At 34.4% G+C, this 26,313-nt stretch overlaps 1 protein-coding gene across 1 annotated transcript in view; it reads right to left on the bottom strand.

The window, feature by feature from the left end:
• LOC140139914 (G-protein coupled receptor 22-like) overlaps positions 1-23,282 on the bottom strand; it is a 133,188-nt gene extending 109,906 nt beyond the window's left edge. The window contains 1 exon segment of the mRNA XM_072161688.1: positions 22,860-23,282. The gene's annotated coding sequence lies outside the window, so the exon portion shown is untranslated.
• Positions 23,283-26,313: the final 3,031 nt, after the last annotated feature.

The raw sequence follows: 26,313 nt of genomic DNA, 5'->3' as shown, positions 1-26,313 counted from the left end.
GGCAGGGATATAGAATGGTTGAATATAGAATGTTGAAAAGCGCACAAAGCGAGAAACCTTTGATTTTGTAGGGGTGTAGAATCGATCTAGGGGCGCTGAATTGGTCACCGCCTCCTAAGACTGCTCACAGGACACGTAGTAAGCCTAAATATACATTTATTTTGACCTCTGCCTTAATATTCAACAAGTCTTATAGACCACGATTCGCTGAAAATACCAAAAGCACTTCGCACTGGTAATTTTAGGGTTGCTCGATAACATCGCTAAGTGTAATTCGAGTAATACCCATCTTGGAAAATGAACGCATACATCAAGAAATGACACATTTTATATTGCAATAAATATCCAATTTGCGTATAGTCTCACTCGATGAGAAGATGCCAGTAAAGTCTGAAGTGATATGTAAGCAACTGAAATAGCTGCTCTATAGACATTTAACAAGTTTTGTATTCTATATTGTGCACAACTAATAAATATTACACCTGGCAGCTATTTGCTGATGGGGCCTTCTTATCACTAAACCCCTCGAAACTGAAGTGATATTAACAAATAGAAGAGCTTGATTGAGATGTCATCGACGATTTATTATCGCCGAAGGGCGGTACTTAAGACTACAAAATGGCCCTAGGCGTCGATATGGATCCCGTGTGCCGCGTGCGACCAGGTACGCAGCTAGTGGCGGCTAGGGACCGTCGATGGATTAAGAAATGTAGGAAGGGAATGTGATCATGAGTAGTGAACATTTAATTCATCGATGAGGGAAACATGAAATTAAAACGATTGAGAAAAAACATTGTGAACGTTCTTGAAAACTGACGAAACCTGAATCCTGAAATCCTCGATCATACGCGATATTAATATTGATTATGATTGGTCCCTAAGCGCTAGCTATCGGTTTCTTTTGCTTCACTTTGGATTCAAAATACAGCATTAATATAATTATTCTAAATATTATCAAATATTAGATCAGCCATAATTTTCCGAAAGAGTCCGCGTTTGGCGGGAAATTTGTTTATTTAATTTTCAACATATATCAGTACAAATTGAAAATGTAATTGCAGAAGTAAATATATTTGGATAGGGAATGAATACCATGCAAATATCAAGACTTTAGGGGATGTAGTTTTGACAAAATCCGATATTTTGAATAATACGACTGAACAAGACGTTATTGCGAGTCGAATGCGTAATTTTTGCGTACACGATGTTCAAGACATTGTAAATACATGGCGTCCGGGAGTACGTCAAAAGAATCGACGTCAGTCACGTTTGCGCTAGTACATTCTCATCTGTTCGGGACATGGCGCGTCAAAATGCGTGGACGCGTGAAACATCACAATTGTGAAAAACAAAAAGCCCAGTGTTAAATGCTGCTTAGATTGACATGCAGCTTTCTGTTGTTTACTCTGATTTGCTTTATAGAATTTCGTAGAAAATGTAATACATTACGACAAACTTTGTTATTAAATAACGAAACACTTGAACCAAGCCAATATTTAACTAAGTATTGTGGTTTACTTTGCGGTTTCGTATTATAAATCAAAACAATTAACAGGATTAGCATTATTTGTGTGGACGCGAAAATGCGACGTTGCTAACTTTCTTCAACATCCACAACCAGTTTGATTACGCTCACTCTATATACATAATTTTGTGTGGAAAACGAGCGAAATTAAAAATGCCCTATAAGAGACTATACTGGCAATCTCTAATAATGGTTTTTGTCGAAACATCAAGTGTTCGCTTCATACAATCAGAATTTTATCAAACGAAAGCTAACACTTCACCCTAAAAACACCTTTAGTAGGGATGACCATCAAAATTTCATATTGTCTCTATTGCTACAAAAGAAAAGAACTCATCAGCAGAAGTATTTTGGTGGTTAAATGGTAAAAATCGATCGAATTATGAATTTTCAAAGTTTCACATTCTGACCGGTCATTGGAACGAAATAAAATGACAAAGTCCAAAAATAGCAATGGGAGCAAAATTGGTATAAGCATATATTTACCTTCTTATATTTCTTTATTTTAATATATATGCAAACATGAAACAAGCATCCTGTGAAAGTATCAAAGGGGCTTCTTATGAAATGGCCCTTTACTAGTCAATAGCATCAATTAATTCTTCAAACCGAGGCACTGAAATCATGCTTTTAGAAAACATTTGCCAAAAATCATCCAAAATGGCCGAAATGGCACAAAATCAAAAGTCCAGGTGAACCATCACACTCTAGGACCTGGCCACTCCATAATGCTACATGGAGCACGGTACTTTAACAATGGAGTGAAAGACTCATTATTGATTAGGCGCGTATTTTAAAAGTACAGCTCCTGTGCGTGTATAGCAGCAAGTCAGTGTAGATGGTATAAATATAAGAAAATGTTTAGGGTTGAGATCAGGTGAAAAATACATCAAATGAGCACGAAACTTCACATTTATGTTCAGAAAGGTGTCTATTTAACATGACTCGAAAGGTGTATGGAAATTCTAAAGGGAAGCTGGTGATTTAATTTTTAACTCGAGATCTACTTGTCCATTTTTTAAACCTTTTTACAGAGGGTATAATAGAGGTAATAACGGCAACTCTGCCAAATTACAGCTCAATATGTTAAGGTTTTCATCTGATCTTATTGATCTGAATATTTTGTGCCATTCTGAGCAGTGCTGTACTTGGCCACTGACAATTAAGCGCACAGTGGCGATGGACCAATTTTGACTCACACTTACAGAAAAACCAAATAAGTTTTGTTGCTGTAATTTGCAGGATAGTTACAAAACATAATTGGCATTAACATCTCCAATTTTTACAGAAAAATTATGAAAAATAAAAGAATGAGCTCAATTTAGAAATGTCTGTGCAAGCAGTGCACAGTTGAGCTCCCTGCATGTCTATGGGAGTGTTCTAATCAAGTTGATGGTTCATTGGTCATCCCTACTTTTTAGTCACTAGGTCAACAGATAACGCAATTCAATGTTATAGCAAGACGAACGTGGTAAATCTGTTGAAAACTACCTATCCAAGCACATTTTTTGACCAAAATGTAGGTTTTCAAAGTCAAAAGCTCAAGTGTTCCTTACAATATTAAATGAAAAAGCACACTTATATTGTCCATGAGCAATAGCTAGCCAATTCTTTTTAAATTGCAAATCTTGTGAAATTTTCGCCTGTTTTGTCATACGGTTGTAAATTCAATGAACTATGACTTTGCTAAAAGAGCGCTTACAAATTGATATGGATCATTCATGCTTGACCTACAGCAAAAAATAAACTGTTGAATTGAATGTAACCATATAGAAATCATTAATAGAGTATGACATGAACACAAATTATCACTTTATCACATATTAAAAACACAAACAATTATTTTGTAGGTAATCCATGAATGATCCGATCCGATCATTTAGCTCTAGGTCCGAGGACACTCCAAACCATTTTTTTTTTCAATTTCGGGAACCCGATTACCCGCCCGAAAAATGTTTCGGGTACCCGGGTACAAAATTACCCGAAAATGCCTGCCTTAGTTGCGGCAAACGCGTGAACAAAAATGCATGATGTATAATGCTTTGAATTTTAATCAGTATAAACATCCGGCGTGCGACCTTTGATAATATTTTATTTCTGTTTTGGTTTCAAACCCGTGACACACATTGCAAACCTAGTGTGAATAATTACGTTATGAATCATACTTTTCCGATATATTATGTGAATTCTATTTCCACTAAATAATGGCTGATTCTTTGCTTTATCAAGTTTCCATAGTAACAGATGCAGAGGCATCCATATTAAAGGTAACCTTGTTATTTATAAATTGATGCTCCCGATGTTATCAAGAAGCGATTGGTTAAAGCGATAATAATCAGTATGGTCTAATCATCGCTCATCGGCATTGGAAGTATTAACTGTGCAGTAAAATATGAGCGCAAATAATGCTCATATGCGATGTTTTTACTTACAAATTACGAAATATGAATGATTCTAGCTATAAAACGTTTGTTAAAACAAACGGATGCATATTAACATATCAGCACGATATGAACAAAAATGGAAACCATGAAATGTTTAATGGAGGAATATGGAATAATAAGGATCTGAGGAACACGAAAGTTATCAACGACTTTTTTTTTTAATTCTCCTCCTGCTGTTGTCAATATTGATCTGTCCCCTTAATATTTCGGATTAAGGCATCCCATTGGTGACAATTCAGTCTCGCTAAGTTGACGACTGAACAATGAATAAGACTATTTGCTCGCACGTTATCAATAGCAAGACTTTACATCGCATTCAGAGAGTAATTACATTTTCCAGTCGTATATAAATAAAGTAACACACCCTTGCACTTTTAATTAAATCATGAATGATGATGACGTAACCTCGTCCCTGTTCTTATAAAAATTAAAATCTTTTTGACCCTTTATTCTTGTGATATCTCCAAACGTACGTTAAAGCTGAATTTATATTCGATTACCTTTGCAGAAAGAAGTATCGCACACTTGCTGAGTGTGCAAAAATGGCATCGATTTTGCACATTAAAGCATGCGTGCAATGGGCTGTTCCATTTAAAATCCACCCTACCTCTGGAGAAGATTTTGGAAATATATGCAACAGGAGGAGCATGAATTTCAAATGGAATGAATATACACCTTCTAACGTTCACTCTGCCTCTTCCACTGAGTGAGAGTGAATTTCAAATGGAGCTGCTAATGTGTTAATTCCATTTGAAAATCATACTCCTCATGTGGAAGATATTTTTAAAATCTTCCACAGGGTTGGTAGTGTGAAATTTAAATAGAATAGCCCAATTCGCTTTTCTGTAGAAGCGATCGAGAATAAATTCATCTTTACAACCTTAACTCTCCAGGCGGGTGTCAACTACAGACGAGAAGTTGCAAAAATCGAATATATGGAATCAGCATACAAAATGCATTAAAATGAGTACAAACAAGCCTAGTATTTGCTCAGAGGTTCTTGAGATAATTCATGATATTTTGAGAATATCTCAAAACTTATTCAGGGCTCTTTATGTCGAAGGTTTTCCGTACACCTTCCTCGAAAGTAAAATCAAATATGAGATTTTCTTAAACAAATTTGCAGGAATCTGTTATGCTAGTTGGATTCTTTGCATTCTTTGCATCATTTCCTTTCTGAAAATGTATACTTTTTTATACTTTTCATCATTACATTAGAGCTACAATATAAAAAAATACGAAAATTACTGACTCAAGCAAGGTATAGTCTGCAGACTATAGCAAGCAAAGCTTAGTTAAATATAGTTTTCAGACACGTCGTTTGTAATTCCCAGGAGTTGATGACTTTATTTACAGATCAAATGATATTCATTGATTTGAAAAAGACGTGAATTGACTCCGCGACTGATACGAATAGGATTCATTAGTTAAGGTGGCGCAAATATTTCTATTTGGCTCAAATTAAAAAAATATATATAATATGCACAGATATTACAAGAGATACAATTGCCATGAAATAAATAAAAACAATAAATGTTGGTATTTATACAGCGCCTTTCACATGTATCGAAGCGATTTACAATTATTCCGCTGTCGTAAGAATGTTAGTTGCCATACAATGCCCAAGGCATGCTCATACCTTTGGGCGACGCTCAATGGACACTATTCGTAACAGCTCCCCATTTCACCCCTGGGTAGAGAGAGGCAAGTAAGGTAGAGCGCCTTGCCCATGTGCACAACACGATGACACGGCTGGGGTTCGAATCCGCTATCTGCTGATTGCAAGGCCGTACCACTGCGCTACCGCTGAGCAACCGTCTGATTCTTTCTTTCTTTTCGTATTAGAATGATCTTAATTATGATAAATGTGATGCGATCAAGCAAATCAGTCGGAACTCAAAAATATTGATTTTGAGATATAGCCGAATAAAGGAAATATTTCCTTTGGATCCTGTTGATTTGGAAACGCTTTAATTGCTCATATTTTTGGAACTGGTTGTTCAATTTCAATGGGGTTTTCTGCAAAATCCAGCTTTGTAAATGTGTTTTACTATCCTGTAAGAAACTGAAAATTTATTATTGCCGAGTTCCGACTGATTTTGCTTGATCGCATCACAAAATGTGGAAATTGTTTCATAATAATTCATAATAATAAGCAAATTTGACTATGCATTGTACAAGCCAAGCATCAAATCTAGATCATCGAAAGCAAACACAAGATTCAATTAAGTTATGTCAATAACACGTCGCTTGGGACTTTAGCAATGAAATAAACTAGATTGTATTATTTTTTTTAATTCAATGCCTCATCTCATTACAGATATCTTCTCAAATTTTAACGCTGAGTTTGGCTCCAGACATTTTTAACATCAAAATCTGTCTTATTTTTTATAGACTTTTGGAGATAAGCAAGCTCTTACCAAGCTTTAAGTGAATCTTAAGAACATGTATTTTTCATTTCTAAGCGAGGGTGGCTTCCAGCATTCAATCAATGTACAAATATGTGGAGTAGGAAATTATCAATACGCGTCGTTAAACATTTGGAATTATAATGAATATTTAGCCTCAAGTTCTATAGCTCCAGACAACTGTAACATTTCGTAGATGTGTGATAGCGTCACTGATTTACCATCAAAATACATGTTAATAATTTACACGTGTCTTACTTTTGTACAGTGGGTTTTATTTATATCTAGCTTTTTCACATGTATATTGTATTGAATATACCAAGGGTGTATTGCCTTCAGAGCCCTGTGTGGTGGAAAATAGCTGAAATAATGAAAAATGTAATTTGTTGAAATAATTATTGCTAATTCAATGTCCTGTCGGGCTGTTCGTGCAAAGTCCTCTACAAGTTGCATCACATAATTCTTTGCAGAGAGTTTCTCTTAATTTCTTTCATAAGTCATCATTAATTACGTCTCGCCAATTCAAATAATTCGAGGACATTCTATTATGGGAAAAAGTGCGCTGTTATCTCGTGGTCAACATTAAACCCAATACACAAATTTATTGGTCGAGCTATGAGTTTTAAGATATTGGACAAGACGTAGTCGAGTCCGGTATTTTAAAACCCGTAGCGAGACCAAGGACTTTTGTGTTTGGTGAAAAAACATCCAATTTAATCATTATTATGTTTTTAAAATATTTTCTTGGTCGAAAATGTTATATTTTTAGTGAAGAATATGATTTTTGATCAAAAATGTGATTTTTTTAAACCAAAAATATGAATTTTGGTCAAAAATGTGATATTTGGTCAAAAGTATTTTCCATAGTTGGCGTTCTGTGAATGAATGAATACTCCATCGCTGAGCGTCGAGCGATTGGTTTCTAGCAAATGATAATGAATATTTCTTGCGTAAGAAAACCTAACTTCCTCATTGGTCAACTGCCAATCGCGGCATCGGTCGTCGCTCAGCAATGTACATGCAGTATAGATGAGTTGACTCCTGACGTATACACGCATCATCACAATTTCCATTGTGTTTTGCCTGGCAGTATGCGCGCGCATCAAAGTTGTTCAGAGCTCGTGTTTTTAAAACTCCCGCCACATTACAATAGGGCTATTGAACAGTGCAGTGGTTGCATGGGGTTTACTCAAGCATATCGATATACCAGTCCCTTGCCTTTGCTGATAAACATGGAGGTCAACTCATCAATAAATCCGGTTTGAATTTGAATAAACCAGTAATGTTTCCAAAGCAAATGATAATGAATTTTTCATGCGTAAGAAAACCTAACTTCCTCATTGGTCAACTGCCAATCGGTCGTCGCTCAGCAATGTACATGTAGTATAGATGAGTTGACTCCTGACGTCAATGCCTGGCAGTATGCGCACGCATCATCACAATTTCCATTGTGTTTTGCCCGACAGTATGCTCGCGCATCAAAGTTGTTCAGAGCTCGTGTTTTTAAAACTCCCGCCACATTACAATAAGGCGGTGGTTGCATGGGATTTACTCAAGCATATCGATATACCAGTCCCTTGCCTTTGTTGATAAACATTGAGGTCAACTCATCAATAAATCCGGTTTGAATTTGAATAAACCAGTAATGTTTCCAAAACTCTGCCTTGTAAATCGAATGAATTAGGAGATACATGAAGCACGAGTAAAGGTATATAAACTTATATGGGTGGCCATGTTAGCGGATCAAGTCCCCTGTAATTTGATTTATGGGAACATCATCTCGTATATGCAAAGAATATGAAAGCGAACATTGATATCTAAACATAGTATGCCCTAAATTGTCATAATTGTACCTGCTACACGTTACTGGTTGAAACCTGCAGCTTGCGGGGATTTTAGTATCTCCTTAGCCTGAGGTGACGTGATATCAACATCCAGAATTGCAGTGTCATAGTTATTTTAATGATGTTAAAAATGCGCAAAAATATATCATCGAGCCTTATTTTCCTGCTATAATAATATGATTATGTGAGACCATTGTGAAAACCATAGCTACTACGCACGTGGTCAGATTATATAGCCCTGAGATGATCGTCATCAGTAACAAATAGTTAAACTTGTCTCGATATCGCGATAGCTCTATATGTGATGCGATCAAGCAAAATCAGTCGGAACTCGGAAATATTGATTTTGAGATATAGCCAACAAAGGAACTATTTTCTTATGTTTCCTACTGTTTTGGAAACAGTTAAATTGCTCATATCTTTGGAACTTGTTGTTCAATTTTAATGGGGGTTTCTGCAAATTCCAGCTTTGTAAATGCTTTTTACTATCTTATAAGAAACTGAAAATTTAATATCTCCGAGTTCCGACTGATTTTGCTTGATCGCATCACATATAAGCTCATATATACTGATTGAGCATAAGATTTACAGCATGTTTTAATAGTAGCCGAGTTTGCTTTGATGTCTTTAAATTGCTTTAAATGCCGTTCCTGAAGCCATTTTCTTCATTCTTTTTCTTACTTTTACTCACTTCATTCTATTCTATTTCTTCTAGTTCTTTCTTATTAATTATTTAAAACACCACCCTACATGACTAAAAGCTAACTGGAAACAACGCACGTACGCTCCATTGATTTATTAAAAGTACGTCTAATTGTTTCAACTGTTAAGTCGTTTTTATCTCGATCTAATCCAATGACAGATAGAACCTGTCAAAACATCCATCAACTAAGAAGCGCCAAAGTTGAACTTTTTCCAACGCGGTCCCATACTGAACTTTTATAGGCACGTTCAGACGAACCTTGTTAACTCGTTTGTAAGTTCGTTGATAAGTCTACTTGTTGGTGAGTAGTTTTTGTATAATTGTGAACAAGCTACTTACGAGTTTAATATCAGTTTATACTTATAAAACTTCTTGCAACTAAATCTTCAAATAAACAACTCAGAACAAATTCCCCTTCACCAGATCATCGCCAGTTGAGATCTGGATTACCTCCCCGGCCTTTTGAGGTTAGGCTTCCGGTGGCTATAGTACATAAAGCTTCCTCGAGAGAGTGACCTCGGTACAAGGAGTTACTTCGCGCGTGTACATTTGTACCACCTTTGATTGCGCGTGTAAACACACCAGTTCTTTGAGTCAACGCGAGCGATCTAAACCTATGCGCACAGGAGCACACACTGACGTCGTTTTCTCGAGGAATTACGCCCAAATGGACTATAAATGGACTATATCACAAGACAAGATGGTTCTTGCATTGTCAGCTAATTTGTCGGAAGATAATTATATTCCATCGTCCTAACTAATCAAATAACTTTATCTACATTATTCAACAGATGTGTTTCTTGGTGTCATTACATACGTATTGTTTATCATATTAATTCAAATATATAAGCTTGTGTATAATTTATTTGTGTCGTATTTTCAGTTTAGCGTTGATCATGTTGATGGTACAAGCTATATAAATACAATAATAATAATGATAACCTAAAGCCCTCCATAGATTGTGCCGTTCATCTATATACATAATTAAATCACGAATACAGCACTTCGATGCATTTTTTTAAGTTTGTTGAAATGTCCAACAGGCCCGATGATGTTGCCAGTGTGTCCAAATACGGAGATGCATTTTCTTGTTAAAACCTGTCCCAATTATCATGAACTGTCCAAATGTTAATGGAATAATTCCTATGGTAACGGTCTAGACCATTTAATAACAAACATAGTTTTATTATTACAAACATCATTTTTGGCATAACATCAAGAACATGTATATTTGCCTTTATTAGAATGTTTAAATTCTAACAAACTCGTACATACTTGAAAGTTTTCTAATAAATATTATTTTTACTCTGAGCGTTTGTTTTTACTGTGGGTATTTTCAAGCACGATACAGGTGCATATATTGACACGTGGTTTTGTATCTGAAATCCTCAATTATTCAGCAGGTGTTTACTTACAGTCAATGGACTATTCCTTTTGATATCCACACTCCCCTTGTGGAAGATTAAGCTAAAGTCACAGACGGAATGGGTTTAAAATAGAATAATAATAATAAATAAAGTAAGCCACGCTTCCGTTACAGCAAGTATATCAAGAATAGACATTGCAGATTGATTAACTTCTATTTGAAATGAATATTCCAGTTGTGGAAGATATAGGTAAGGCCATATACGTGGAGTGTATATGAGGTTCAAAATAATATATCCCTAGCCAACTCCATTTGAGGAAGACTGCGCTTAAATCTTCCACAGTGCTATAGAAAATTTCAAATGAAAAAATCCAATCTGAGTGCGACCATAATATGGTAAATATTTATTTACTTCACCAACAAGTTACTTTGCACTTTTGTCATAGTTAATAATTTTTTTCAATGACCTCGAATGATAAAAGGAGTCAACTTGAAAAGACAATAAGAGGAAGATGCTTTCTTTTGCCCAAGTATGTGGATTAATAGTAACCAACCTATGACAATGTTTTAATATCGTTGCATGTTACAACCACAGACTATATACTACAGACCATGTATCAACAGTCAAATTCCCCGTGCATTGTATGCTGTGAATTCTCGCATATTTATGAGGGCCGATCGTTCGATTGTGCCGTGTCTAACAATCACGCCAGCGTTGCGTGCCTTCGCGTATACGCGATAGAGCTTTGCGTGTCTTCGTGTTTACGCGAAAGGCCGTAAAAATACGCGGTACGTGTGTAGCAGTTTCGCCTGTCGCATTTCATGAAACAATCGGCTCTCATTTTTGGGTGATGCTGAGACTTGGACGCGGTCTGTTATATTTTCGTCCATGGTTACAACCTTGTTCTATGTGAGTAAAATAGAACATTAAACTTCTACCTTAGCAAAAGGAATCAAATTATTGTAAGTATAACTAGAAGGTGTGCATTTTTACCATATTAAGGCCGCGTGACTCTGTTTTTTTATGTGGGGGATGAGGTTAGGGATAACGTGAGAGCGAGCGTTTTAGCGCGTGAAAAGTGAATGAAGTATCAGACCGAATTGTTTTAATATTTCATTATTTTCCATTGCAGTTTAATCCCGGTTGTTTGCTTAGAAAATTAGACCTAGCAGACAGTTTGTCGATATAGTTTTTGTTTTAGTTTGTCTATAAATATTCATATTTCCCTATATTGAAAAGATAACTTGACAGATCATAAATCTTAGTGAGTATGAATAAAGCACTAAATAGATTTCATTAGACTAGACAATTTTATTCAAAATGATCCTCTGCCGATAAAAGCATTCTTTATTCACCTACGCTAATGTTAGCTAGCCTACGTAGTGTAGATTTATGCAAATTGTCATAAACCTGTCTATAAGATATTTTTCAAAATTAATGTAGAGAATATACCGCTATGATCACACTCAAAAGTTTGAATGCTTGTGTCGGTTTAGCTGCGTTGATTATTCACTTTCTGAGAGTTAATTCCTTTGGGCAGATTACTAAAATTACAAATTTCTGATATTCTATACATATGCAAAACACCACTAACGACTACTCAATATGTGCTGTGATCAAGCACTGTGGTTAGGTCCCCATCTGAATGTTCTATACTAAACAGATGCAGTCGTAGGTCAAGTTCGTTAAATCAGTGCTAAGGATGGTTCCATAATTACACTAAGCCATTTGGCATTAAATACGAGCGTTTTTGCGCACTAAAGGAACATCTTTAGCGACCACCTTTTTTCGGTATACGAGGGTGACAATGATTGATTGTACACCATAGAGAGTGTATGGGTTTCAACTGGAATAGCACAATTTCAGCGTACGTATCTCTTTCTAGAATGGATATGAGTTAGCTTGTATTACCAGTACATTTACCCTAATAAGCAATTACAACGCTATCTCGTTGTAAAACAAACAGTAACGATCCACAAGGCAATTTTTGGACATATAATTATGTTTGCATCTGAATTTATAATATTAAACTATATTTACCATTTTCATATATAATTCGATAGACGTAGTAGGGCTAATTACCGACATTAGATTTAATGTTAAGGCAATTTATTTTAAGCGAAATTTCAGACGCTGGTGAGCCACTATTTTTAATAGAACCGGAGTATTGTGTTTCATATGTATCTTACACTTGGAGAATTATTTTACAACATTTTAGAATCAGATTTATTATTTCCATTTCATATCAAAAGATAATATATGTAAGATAACGACAATATATGGTAGATTTGATGATTTGTTTGATTAAAACTTCAATGCTATTTACTGTAAAATACAGAACAAATAACCGTTGCAACAGCGCATTCTGATCGGTATACAGAAATTCATTTTCCACTCGCCGTAGGGTACAGCTGAGCTGTGCATTTTTGCACACCAGATAAATTATTTATCGGTTCTAAATATCACAGTTGTTGGCGCATTTGGCCATTTCGAGTTAATAGTATAATTTTTCCTTTTTAAAAAGTGTAGAATATACGTAATAAAAGTTGCCTCCATTGTATAGATTTTTTTAAAATCAGTCATTCGTTGCTTATATAATACATTTTTAACATATATGTTAATGTATTATGCACAACTGACATCGATGTAAGGCATTCTGAAGGTATTTTGTCTCCGACCGGAAGTGACACCTAAATACCTTTGACTCCAAATACGTGTACACCCCATATAGAAAACGGCAAAACAAAATCACGGAGAGTACACAAGTATCCTTTAATGATTTGTCCTATCGTGATGTTTGATTTATAGTCAGGTAATAAAAACATTATAATGATTAATCAGTAATTCGTTTAGTGTATTTTTAAACACGAAGTACAATATAGCAATAACATTACGGAAGTTTCAAAAATTACAACAGATGACGTAAATCAGACAATGAAAAGTCACTTCCTAAAAATATATCGAAGAAGATAACTTATTAATACGGCAAGTGGCGATTGCGAGAATGTGTCAACTTGTATTTATTTTCTTCTTCCTTTTTGTAGAGCTGAGGATTTAATTTGGAATCACACATTTCTAATACATGTATTTATATTATACCTCAAGAGCTTTGAACATGGTCAACAGTGTTAGTGTAACTGCAAATCTCTTTTTTTATTCAAATATACCAGAGTAAAATATAGCATAACGGAGGTTTCAAAAATTACAACAAAAGAATTGTTTTGATGGCGTAACTCAGACAGTAATGGTGACTTTCTAAATATATCGAATGGTAAATAATTTATACATATGCATCAACGACAATGGGCGAGGAAACATCTATAGAAGTGAGCAGATGAAATTTATATTACTCTAAAAGGAAATTTGCTCTCCTGAACAATATCACTTCTATACCACTTCTTCACTCAGTTGACTGTGCTTGTTACTGGTCAGAGGCCATCGGATATGTTATTTACGTGTAAGTAATTTGTGTATAGTACATATATTGTAAGGTAATTTTTCTTGTTTCCGGTGCTTCGTTGTTAATTTATATTAATGACATCTAGTAGTATGCATGGTTCATCAATCAAACGAAATTCATTGATAAATTCAATATTTACTAAGAAAGCTTGTGATAAAAAAAAAATAAAGAAGTATTTGTGCTGAATTTTATTGTTTTAAACTGCACACAAATAATTACATCACGAGCTTACCGAGGAGCCAGAAACAGCAAATTCGATTAGAAGTAAGAATACAGAATGATGGAGATGTATTCTATTCGGCAAATTATTAATGTTAGGCCTACTTGATTGCATCACGAGTCTGCAGCGTTACAATTTAGTTCAGCGCTTTTCAGCGCTTGTAAAAACTCTCTCCACTCGGGTGTCGCCTGCAGAAGACAAGTTTCAGTTTCAGAACTGTAAATTGGCAAGACCATATTTGGAGTCAGCATGAAAAATGCATTAAAATGAGTACAAACAAGCCTAGTATTGGTTCAGTGGTTCTTATGATAGCTCTTGATATTTTTAGAAAATATCTCAAAACTTGGGACTTCTTTATGGTGATCTTTGAGCCTGTGGCTAACACGCAGCGCCCTAAGTAACCATGTTATTATACAGCAATTTTACGGGTGGGTATTAAAACTGACAAGTATCACAAAAAATTGTGTGGGGTGGCATTTGTGAGTTTCATATGCGGGTGGATGGGATGAAAGGGGTAGTTGTGTGGTGTGGGGGTGTAAATGTGTCTGCGTCTCGGTTTAACGCAACTCATTGTACTAATCCTTGTTTATAATAATGAGAGAAAACATACGCTGTATTATGTTTTTATACAATATGTATGTCAGAGCCGGCTCTTGACTTGTACGCATTAGTATTGTTGGCTAAAACCTAATAGAAAGATCGATAACCTCAATATAATTAATATTTCATTTGAGGACTAATACACGTAATTAGGATTCGATTTGCAGCGCTTAGAAATCAATATGAGACAATACAAAATAAAGGTTCTTTTTTCATAATGCTTAATGAGACATGGCATCTAAATTTAGTTATTGTCCACGTGCAGATTAAGGGGTAAGAATCTACAAAAAGCTAGTTTTTTATTAAGAGAAAACCAAGAGATAAATCATGCAATCATGAACTTGCGATCCGGACTGAAATAGACCTTATTGCCTACAGACACTTCGTAGAAACTCAATTTGCCAACAGAATAAAAGTATATTCGAATCATTGCGTTTATCTGTGAATTCCCATGATGAATTGGCGCAATCGCGCCAAATCACACACATAACCTTCCTATTCGCAGTAGAAGTAGTGATGTAACAGGATTAATTACCATAGCAATAGGTGAATATAATTTTTGAATGTATCGCCCGGCACTAGACGTACGCTGTAACTCTACATCGCGCCATTGGTGATCAAATTATAGGTAAAATACCTGGATCGTAAATGTCACACTATGCTGACATCACTCACACCTGTACGATTAGTGTCTTTGAAAAGAGCGGTATTGTATTAAATCTATGATTGTACACATACATACACAGACATGGCAGGTGATGAGTACAGCCTACTTGCAGTCCATTGCAAAACATTCAAAAATTGTATTCATCTATTACTATGGTTATTAATCTTGTTACATCACTACTTTTACCGCGAGTTATACTTTAATAATTGATGCTCAGTGCTCATAGAACAACAACGTCAATCATGTGTATTGCAATCATCTATCTCAAACCAAAATGATACGCCAAAGGAATTGCCCAAGTACGCCAACATTATTTGTCATAGACTCATAGTAATAATGCATGATGGGAAATCGAGAATTTCTACTGTGAAGCAAACCTTGTAGCCTAATAGTGACAACGGCGAAACAAAAACACGGAAAACACACAATTACTCTTTAATTGTGTTTACGATGTATTGTCTTATCATGATACTTGCTGCTTTAATAGTTACGCAATAAAAGCAATCGGCATTATAAGATTAAAAATAGAATCAGTAATTTGTTACTTAAATATACTCCGATTTGCTCATATAACATGTACTTTTTAGAACATAAATGTTCACAGGTTAATGCATAAGGCCAATTAAAAAAATAAACATGTTTCACGTCCCCTCCCGCTTCCTTTTTTGCGGTTTCCTCAAATATATTTTTATTTTTTGAAATTCAGTTATAACTTTTCAAAAAATATGTCTAGGAAGTTGGGATGCTTTCTATAGCCTTGTTAAGATACAAGAAACATTTTATGAAGGTTTTGTGATCATAGAGGGGGTGTAACTCTCAGAATAACAAATAAAAAAGGGCCTCCTCCTTTTTCCAAGCATTATTGTATACGCTAAAACAGCTCCAAGTATGGGCATTTACACCAATTTTGCGATAAAAAATAGAAAATAAAAAGCCCCCGCTTCCTCCTTTTTTTCAAAAACCCGGACGTGAAACATGGTTTTTTTTACTTGGCCTAATATTAATAATATGTGCCAGTGGCATCGACGTGCTATGTTATTTGGCGGAAGAGGCATTTTTCAGGTATTTCGCCCGGGTATTTCGTCTCCGACCGAAAGTGACGCATTAAATACCTTTTTTTGACCCCAAATCTGTGAACACCCCATTGATAACGGCAGTGAAAAAAAACATGGAAAACACACATTAACCCTTTAATATTGTAGATACTTTGCACTATCGTGATGTTTGCTTAGTAAGGTAATAAAAACAGTCGGCATTATAAAGATTAAAATAGAATCAGTAAGGTATCGAATATATTGTGCTATTGTACTCCCTGTTTCAAAATACACTATTAAAATTCTAGTGTATACATTTAAAACACGGAGAACAAGATACTTTGACAAAGTGTCAAAAATTACAACAGATGAATTGTTTGATGACGTAGGTAGGTAGCAGAGCTAAGTTAATAGGAGAAGGGCGGTTTTGAGGAAACGTCTATAAAGTGTGTCAACTTGTATTCTTCTTCTATTTTTCTAATTGTTTTTCTTTCTTTTCCTTTTTTTTTTTTTTTTTTTTTTGCAGCGCTTCGGATTTAATTTAGAATCACATATTGCAAATATTTATGTAAAACCCAAGCGCTTTGAATACAGTTTCATTTTAACTGCAACATTTATTTTTTCCATCCAAGATATTGATAGTTCGAAACTGTTTTGTGATGTTGAAAACAACTCCAAGCGATTTCATTAAATCATTCTTGTGCTATATAAAAGTACAGTTGATGTTGAAATGTTTGTGATTTTATTTACTACGAAGTAATTAACCTAAAGCTAATACGTTTTTCCCTTAGCATAATACATTGGAGGATAGTAAAACTCATTTGTAATGACTCTTTTAACAACAGCTCATTCATGACGCAAAGGATACATCTTTATTATACAGGGTGTCCCTGAAAGAAATATACTGTCTGAAACTAAAATTTTTAGGTATAATAAATAGTAATAATGTGATCGAAGGGAGCGTGAAGGTTGATACGTCACGTGCAGATGACATGTTAAACTATGTTGGTAAATGCCAAGTTTAAATTGGATACGTAATTCAATGGGCAGCAGTGATGCTCGATGAGGATTGGAGTAATATGCTCATGTGTTTTTTGGGGGGGTTCTTGATAATAAGACGGGTAGCACAATTTTGAATTCGTGTGAGACGGTTGAGTTAATCAGCAGAGATACCTGTCAACTCAAGATGGATTGCAGAAATCGAGCCGCAAAAGAATTATCTTCAACTGTCTCAATCAAAACATGTTCAAATACCGTAAAACCTCGTCTACAAGCATATATAGGGTTTTTGATGAAAGCTTAACTTTAACTAACCAGGCGTATATATACCAATACAATAGATTGGTCTTACAATAATACTTGTTTTTATATGCTTGGATCTGTAATTTATTTGCTCAAACTCCATAATGGCGCCTGGAATAATTTAGCTTTCAACAGAAGCACTTTATATGCTTGTAGACGGGGTTTTACGGTACTGTATGCATTTGAAAATTGATTGTTTCGTTTATGACTTAAAAGAATTTTACCAAAATTTTACCTACCTGATTTTCAAACCAGCGATCTTCTATTGTCATGATTATTTAATAAAATTAATAGTTTCGTGGAATATATTAAAAATAAGATACGATTTTTCAAGTTGTTATAATTCAAGAATTGCCTGTTTTTCAACATTAAAGCCATATTATAACATTTTCAAACAAAATAGATTAGCATTTCTTTGCCATAAAATGTTAGCTTTTACTGTCAGATATATCCCTTTTATTTTTGAGCCGAACAACTACGGCAAAGCAAAGAAAATTGGAATTTAATTATGTTATGGTACGACCCTTTGTTGTGTATATCACCGTCCCGCACGCCGTGTATGTACTGTGTGTTATGAACATCGTGTATGCGCTCGACTAATAATTCCATCGTAGGCCCTAATAATAAAACGCCGGTTCCGTCGTTTTATTCAAAATCTCGGATTTTGACAAAACTACAGCACCTAGAGTCTTGATTTTTGCAGGGTATATTGGTTTAATAAAGTACAATATTATCGTGTAAAAAAATGAATTTTGAAAATTCAGTGAGGGCGTCCTCTTCAGCTATGGCTTTAACTATTTCGTTATGTTTTTCGGGCATTAACATAGTCAAAAACTAAAGGGCCCGATGGTACAGTACTTTCAGGAACGCCATGTATTGGTGGATATGTTTTTTACGTGTAAGTGATTTGTATTTAATAAAATATTATTACTAAAATTCCCTGTTTCCGGGGTTTGTTATTACAATAGCGACATCTAGTAGAATGGGTGGCTTATCATAGTCCCACGTATTTAAGCGACACGACTCAAAGCTCAATTTAATCCTGGCTAAGGGAGCCTGTGTTCGGGGTGTTCAAATAAAATAAAGAATTATAATTCGTTTCAGCTTTAAAAATCAAAAGCAGCTTTGATTTTTGATTTTGATGAGTGATTTTTTCATCATGGCAGGAATAGCGACTGAAGATTCAGGTCGAGTCCAAATGATTTGTATCCAACTTTATAATTTTATTTTATTATTATTATTATTATTATTATTATTATTATTATTATTATTATTATTATTATTATTATTATTATTATTATTATTATTATTTTGCTGTTATCTTTGGTTATTTCAATCAGAAAATGTATCGATTTTAAGGAAAAGTGCAATATTTACACCGGGGGAGGAATGGGAGTCTTAATGAGGAATCTGAATTTTTTTACTTGAACCATGAAGAGAGAGTGAGATTCTTATAGGTCTCTGTTGAATAACCTGATTTGTGGGGTGTCTTGTTTAAATGACGTTGTTTTGCAAAATTCATAACTGTCATATAATGAACAGCACAATAGTTTTTATTTTTTATTATCGGTATTTTTTTTATTGAATCACATATCGTGGCCAAATTACATGTAAAATTACAAAGCGATTATACACTATTAAAACAAAACGATTGAACACTTAAAGAAATTTAAAAGACATCAAAAACAAATTACACACAAAATATTAACTTTGACCAAATATTGCACATTTTTTTAAAAACATCAAGTTGCAAAACAATTATAAGTATAGGCAATATAAACAATTACAAATATTATAACAGCAAATATTATAACAGTCTACCATTTCTTACAATTTGTAATGATTTGATTTGTATAAAATTGGGTACCAATCATTTGGACTCACCCTATAGATTCTACTGATAGCATTACGAGTCTAAGTAACAATTTATGTTAAGAAAAAACGTTTTTGTTATGTAGTATCCAAGCTATCTCTAAGACGGCTCTTGAATTATACGTATTTGTATTGTCGGCTTAAACCTAATATAGAAAGATCTATAGCCTCATTTTAATCAATTTTTTATTTGATGACTATTACTCGTAATTAGGATTCGATTTGCAGCACTTAGAAATCAATATGAGACAGTCTAGAAACAATCGTAATAAAGTATGTTTACCTTACGATGACAGATAAGGAAAAATGAAGCTTAATTAAGTACTTGAAGATAATTCGGTGTTTTTTGTGTAGGGGGAGGGGTGTAGGGGTGTGTGTTTCGGTTATTTTGTTGCTTCGTTTTCTATTTCATCTGCTTCTTCTTTGTTTTATTTTTATACTTATTCTTCTTCTCCTCCTTCCTCTCCTCTGTATTTGTGGTATGTTTTTGCTTCTTTTTCCATATCCCTAATTCCGCTTCATCTTCTTCATCTCCTTTTCCGCTTCCTCCACTTAATCCTTCTTTTCCTCTTCTCTTTCCTCTTCTCTTTCTTCTCCACCTCATCGTCTGATGTTTGGTGTGCTTTACTTCTTTTTCAATTGTATTCTTTCTGTTTCGTCTACTTCTTTCCTTGTTGTCTTCTACTACTACTACTATACTAATACAGCCTGTCTCAAAAAATATTGTGCAAGTGAAAAGCGCCCTCTTTGGCAATTAGAAAATACCGTTGTGACATGATGCTTACATCAACTTCACGGACGCAGTCTTAGCTCTCAAATGCCGTTTCTTCTGTTCAATTTGCTTGTTCCAAATTGGAGATATGTTTATTTAACAACGAAAGGGTAAAGTCACAATTGTGCCACTTTTACTAGGGAAGAGAGCTACACCCATGTAAATCAATGATAGCTGAAAGAGAATCATCATTCCTGCATCATGATAAAATGGTAAAAACAGTCAAACAAATTTCGCATTGTGTAATTGATGCATTCTTTCGATTTCACGAAGGAACTCTTGATAAACTTGATGCTATCGCTGTTACATGTAAAGCCCTCTTCCCTCTAAAGCGGCACAATTGTGATTTTACCCTTTCGTCTTTAACTAAACCTATTTCAAGATTAAAACAAGCAAATTGAACAACACAATTGGCATTTGAGAGCTAATACTACGCCCTTGACGTTGATGTAAGCATGATGTCACAACGGTATTTTCTAATTGCCAGGGAGGGCGCTTTTCACTTGCACAATTTTTTTTGAGACAGGCTGTACTAGTACTTCTTCTAATACTTCTCTTATGTTTGGTGTGCTTTTACTTCTTTCTATTATATGCCTTCTGTTTCGTCCTCTCTTTTTTCTTCTTCTTCTTCTCCTTCTTTTCTTTTTCTTCTTCTTCTTCTGCTTCATTTTCTTTTTCTTCTTCTTCTTGCTCCTCTTCTTTTTCTTCTGCTTCTCCTCCTCCTCTTCTTCTTCTTTTTTTCTTCTTCTTCATCTTCTTCTTGTTCTTCTTCTTCTCCCCCACTCTTCGAAATAAAAGATTTAAGTACCGTAGTGTACGCGTATACAAGGATCATGAGCAGTAGAAAACAGATTACCTGCGTAAATCCACTTAGCTTTGCTTTAACTTCCAAATAAAATTGACCTTTCACATTATTGTCTTTCAAAATATTTAGAAAACGTTTTCTTACTTGTTCTGACATCAAAATTTAATTTCTTTATATCTCTCAGATTTATATGTAAGATGTACAATTATCTTACATTATCATATATTTGTTTGTTTATTTTTTAAATCTCGATCTCGTGTAATTAATATATTTTGAGAGTGTTTACAACAAAGCGTCGTGTCCGCATATTGCTCAACTGATAGGATGGTGACTTTATGTAAATTATAAGTCATCAACTTTGTCTTCAGATCTCTTCTCCGCGGGCTTCAGCTGACATTAAGGATGCGGGATTTATGTACTTTAAGTCACTTACTGCTTCTTCTTTTGTTTTTCTTTTGGGGAGGAGCAGACTAGTTCCAAAAATTCAAGATATTCAAAATAAAATAGCATACTATTTCCATATAGTGCACTTTCTACTTGAATTGTGACATCGGTTTGTCGAGTCATTCGTGTATAATTATGTGTAACTCGCAGTCGATTTCGTTACGAGTATCGAGTATAGGCATACAGACAAAATGGCAAATTATGAAACCCGAAGTGTTTACCCAGCAAACACAATTCGTTTTACGGAAAACGTTTAATAATGATGATGTCGCCCGTGTTATATGAGACGATAGATGCATGCCATTGCTAAAAACAATACCTTTATTCTAATAACATCGGGTTATATAAAGGGTATAAAACGTTTAAATAACGTTCCAAAACATTTGTGAAAACCTGTGAAAACATTCAGACATTGAGTAGTCAAATATTTTATGTTTGCCCAAAATATTTTTTTAAACAGTTTCATTTTGACAACATTTGAAAGATGTTGTTGAGTAATTTTTTCATATAAAACGTTTATAACCCAAGGTACTCCCATACCATACACTACGGGTAAGTATCGCCCTCAAGAACACCTTTTTCAAGTTCTTTTCCCATTTCCTGGAGACCCCCATTTGAAGTTCTCAAAACCTTTTGGCTAAAGATTTTTCAAAATAAAATTAGTTTCAAACTTGAATTCCAATAACTTATTTTTTGCCTGAAATGTTTAGAAATGTTCGCCAAAGGGGCACTGAACAAAGCTCCATTGTTAGTCTCAGAAACTTCATTAATTCTTATGCCCCTAAAGTCCGATCAGGAGCTCGCATTTGTGAAAGTGGTACTTTCCTACCAAAAAATTATTTGAATACCCCCGGTTTATAAATAAGTTGTCGCTTTAGTTACATGTAACCGTTAATACAAAACTTCACTTTATAAGTTTAACAGAAATTAACTAGTCCAAAATTAGAACCAACAAAAGAATACAATGAAAAAAATTACACATACCAAAACGAATACGTTACGATACATCAAACCATACACTTTCGTTCTGATCAATATACTGATACATCTCATCAACGTACCTCGATTGTGTAAACAAGTTGAGTTTATTAAATTTTATTAAATGTCTTGTTGATGATCTTGTAGCAATATCGCGAGTCACTTAAAATCAAGTTCATTGAAATATTATTTAAGAGTGCACCATGTACCATACACTTTTAAATAATGAGATTCACAGCTGAGAATTTACCTGGGTACCTCCATCCATTGTTGAATTGAATTTATATAACCATGCATGCATGGCATTAAGGTATACGCGACTTGCAAACGCAACGCATTATACAGCGAGCAATCACCGCTTATCACGTTACTATACATGACATAAAATATCACTTAAATAAATTCTTATCTTACCTTTATTTTCATTTACACGCATCCAGCAGAGATTATCATTTATTTAATCCATAGTTTTGACTGGTAGCAGTATCTCCAAAGCAATTTTTCATCACCAAGAATAAAATCACCAGGTCAATTAATAGGTAAATAGGCATCCAATTAAATTTCACATAACGTAGTTGTTTACTATTGTTCCATTATTGGCCAACGACTGCACGAAGCAATGATGATATATTAAAATAAAAGCAAAAAGGCAAAAAGCAGGTAGTTATGAACACATGTAACGTAGCACTATAGTGGCGTATCCATTCACTGCGTAGGGCATACACTTGCTGGCTATGATGGGAAAGTCTGCTATACGATTTGGTAATAGTAATCTCTCTCATCTTAGCGTTAAACTTGATTGGAAACACAGATTCTGTGCTGTGGCTGTGTTGCTACACCACCTACTATGGTTCATACTATACGTGAAGTGTTTCTAGATAGTATGTGAATTAAATCTAAATTTGTAAGATAGTTACTGTGGTACGGGTGTGAAAGATCATAATTTTGATTTTTTTTTTTAGTCTTCAGAAAAATGAATATATCAACCTGCAAATAATGAATAAGTCGTCATAGCCATGTCAAATTACGATCCCCGTCAAAAACAGCAACGGATTAATTTATTTCAGACATATTTAAAGAGGGTAGCCAAGATCAGTGAACCAAGCACTGCTTTACACAATGGCCCTCTGTACATTAAATAAGACACATAGTAACAAATACGCTAGAATACCCTAACATTACCAAATGTACAATATACAGTTATAAAAATATATACATAAGCATCACGATGGTTACATAATATTGCATACGATCACTATGTTTACAAGCGTCTAGTTTAAAAAGCACAATGCACTTGCTTGATTTATTGTTAATGTTAATGAGTTATGTACGTTTTACAAAGGTGTAGTGGTTTCAGCCCTCTCTATAACATAACTCAAGAACCACAGGACCAACAAAATATATATGTGACATTTGAATCCTTACACGCCTACTATGAAATGATTAATGGAATTTTGCCAAAGCTTACTACCATTCGCAGGATGCCGTGAACGTAACAGTTGAAAATAGTTACTAACCTTAAAAAGCTTAAATCAATTTGAGCCTTACGAGGCAAAAACAAGCAGCAACGGAGCACAAAAATAGCGTTAAAACATTATGGTCCAATAAGCTATCTACGGTAGATAGCGTTAAAAACACTGTGGTCCAATAAGCTATCTACGGTAGATAGCGTTAAAACACTATGAACCAATAAGCTATCTACGGTAGATAGCGTTAAAACACCATGGTTCGATAAGCTATCTACGGTATAAATAGCGTTAAAACACCATGGTTCGATAAGCTATCTACGGTAGATAGCGTTAAAATATTATGGTTTAATAAGCTATCTACGGTAGATAGCGTTAAAATATTATGGTTTAATAAGCTATCTACGGTAGATAGCGTTAAAATATTATGGTTTAATAAGCTATCTACGGTAGATAGCGTTAAAATATTATGGTTTAATAAGCTATCTACGGTAGATAGCGTTAAAATATTATGGTTTAATAAGCTATCTACGGTAGATAGCGTTAAAATATTAGGTTTAATAAGCTATCTACGGTAGATAGCGTTAAAATATTATGGTTTAATAAGCTATCTACGGTAGATAGCGTTAAAACATTATGGTTTAATAAGCTATCTACGGTAGATAGCGTTAAAATATTATGGTTTAATAAGCTATCTACGGTAGATAGCGTTAAAATATTATGGTTTAATAAGCTATCTACGGTAGATAGCGTTAAAATATTATGGTTTAATAAGCTATCTACGGTAGATAGCGTTAAAACACTCTGTTTCAATCAGCTATCTACGTTGGATATATACTTCTCCGTAGTCCACTTGCCCATTTTGCATACTCTGGCTATTACATTTAATCATAAAACTCTGATTTGTATAAATTTTTGTGCAATTGATAGATTTTCACATCTGATATTTTCAGTCACCATACTCCCTCTGTTTGTTAGCTTCCCAAGTGGATTTTTTGCTCCGGCTTTCACGGTCAATAAACTGGTAGATTCCAAAAATTAATCAGAATTGTTCAGTATTGAAGTGAGCCATTATAATTATGTAAGATATGTTGCATTCAATAACATACGTATACTTTACTTTACTTTACTTTACTTTACTTTACTTTACTTTACTTTACTTTACTTTACTTTACTTTACTTTACTTTACTTTACTTTACTTTACTTTTACTGTCACTATTATATAAATTCTTTATGACCATTTTACTATTGAACACTTTCATTTTAATAAACATCAGTATAATTTAGAGTTCAACGGAATGATTAATGATAACATAATTTTTATTTATCAAAATTCGAATATGGCATAGTCTACGTTAGATAGCGTTAAAACATTATGGTTCAATAAGATATCTACATGATCTACGTTAGATAGCTTTAAAACATTATGGTTCAATAAGCTATCTACGGTAGATAGCGATTACACACGATCGTATAATATGATATCCAGTGTATATTGTATCATTAGAACTCAATGATTCAGTATGCTATCTACGTTATTACTGTAAGTGACCCTCTTCCAACAATCTACATTGGACAAACACTAAATACTTAATGGTTCAATAGTTATGCTAATTACGGTAGATAACACTAATGGTAACGGTCTAAATATGTTATCTGTAGTATGGATGTCACTAATACACAATGGCTCTTTAATTATTATGTCTATTTCAATTTGGTGCTACGTGTATCTCATTAAATGAGGTACACGTAGCACCAAATTGAATACCTATGAATATGACCTTCATGCCCATTTTACACTGTAACTCAGAATACAATTGAGGACATTTACGGCTCATTCGTGCTGTACGGTCACATATTATACACGGTAAGACTTTGAGTGACCCTTTTCCAACAATCTACACTGCATAATGGTTCAACAATTGTGTACTAATACGGTAAATATTACTAATATGCAACGGTTAAATATGCTATATAATCGTATTGCAAAAACAAAACGGGAATTATTAGATCTAACGCACCGCTACTTACGGTATGCAGATATTATGTTTCATTTAATGAAGTCATTTACCCTTTCTGTATAGAGAGTTAATACAAACACATTTAGAGACGGTTGAACCCAAGACCTCCGATTGCAGATGGAGGTGTTTATGGCAAGTATATTGCACAATAGAACAGAAAAACCTGGTTTTTCGTCGATAAACCTGTTTTTTCAATCGAAAAACCTGGTTTTTCGATCGAAAAACCAGGTTTTTCAAATCAAAAAACCAGGTTTATCAATTCGATTGTCAGAGTTTTTTGATAAACTTGGTTTTTCGGCTGATAAACCAGGTTTATCAAAAACTATGACAATCCGATCGATAAACTTGGTTTTCGATTTGATAAACCTGGTTTTCAATCG

This window comes from Amphiura filiformis, chromosome 18 (genome assembly GCF_039555335.1).
Source record: "Amphiura filiformis chromosome 18, Afil_fr2py, whole genome shotgun sequence".
Lineage (NCBI taxonomy): Eukaryota > Metazoa > Echinodermata > Ophiuroidea > Amphilepidida > Amphiuridae > Amphiura > Amphiura filiformis.
This window is presented reverse-complemented; position numbering and strand designations above follow the sequence as displayed.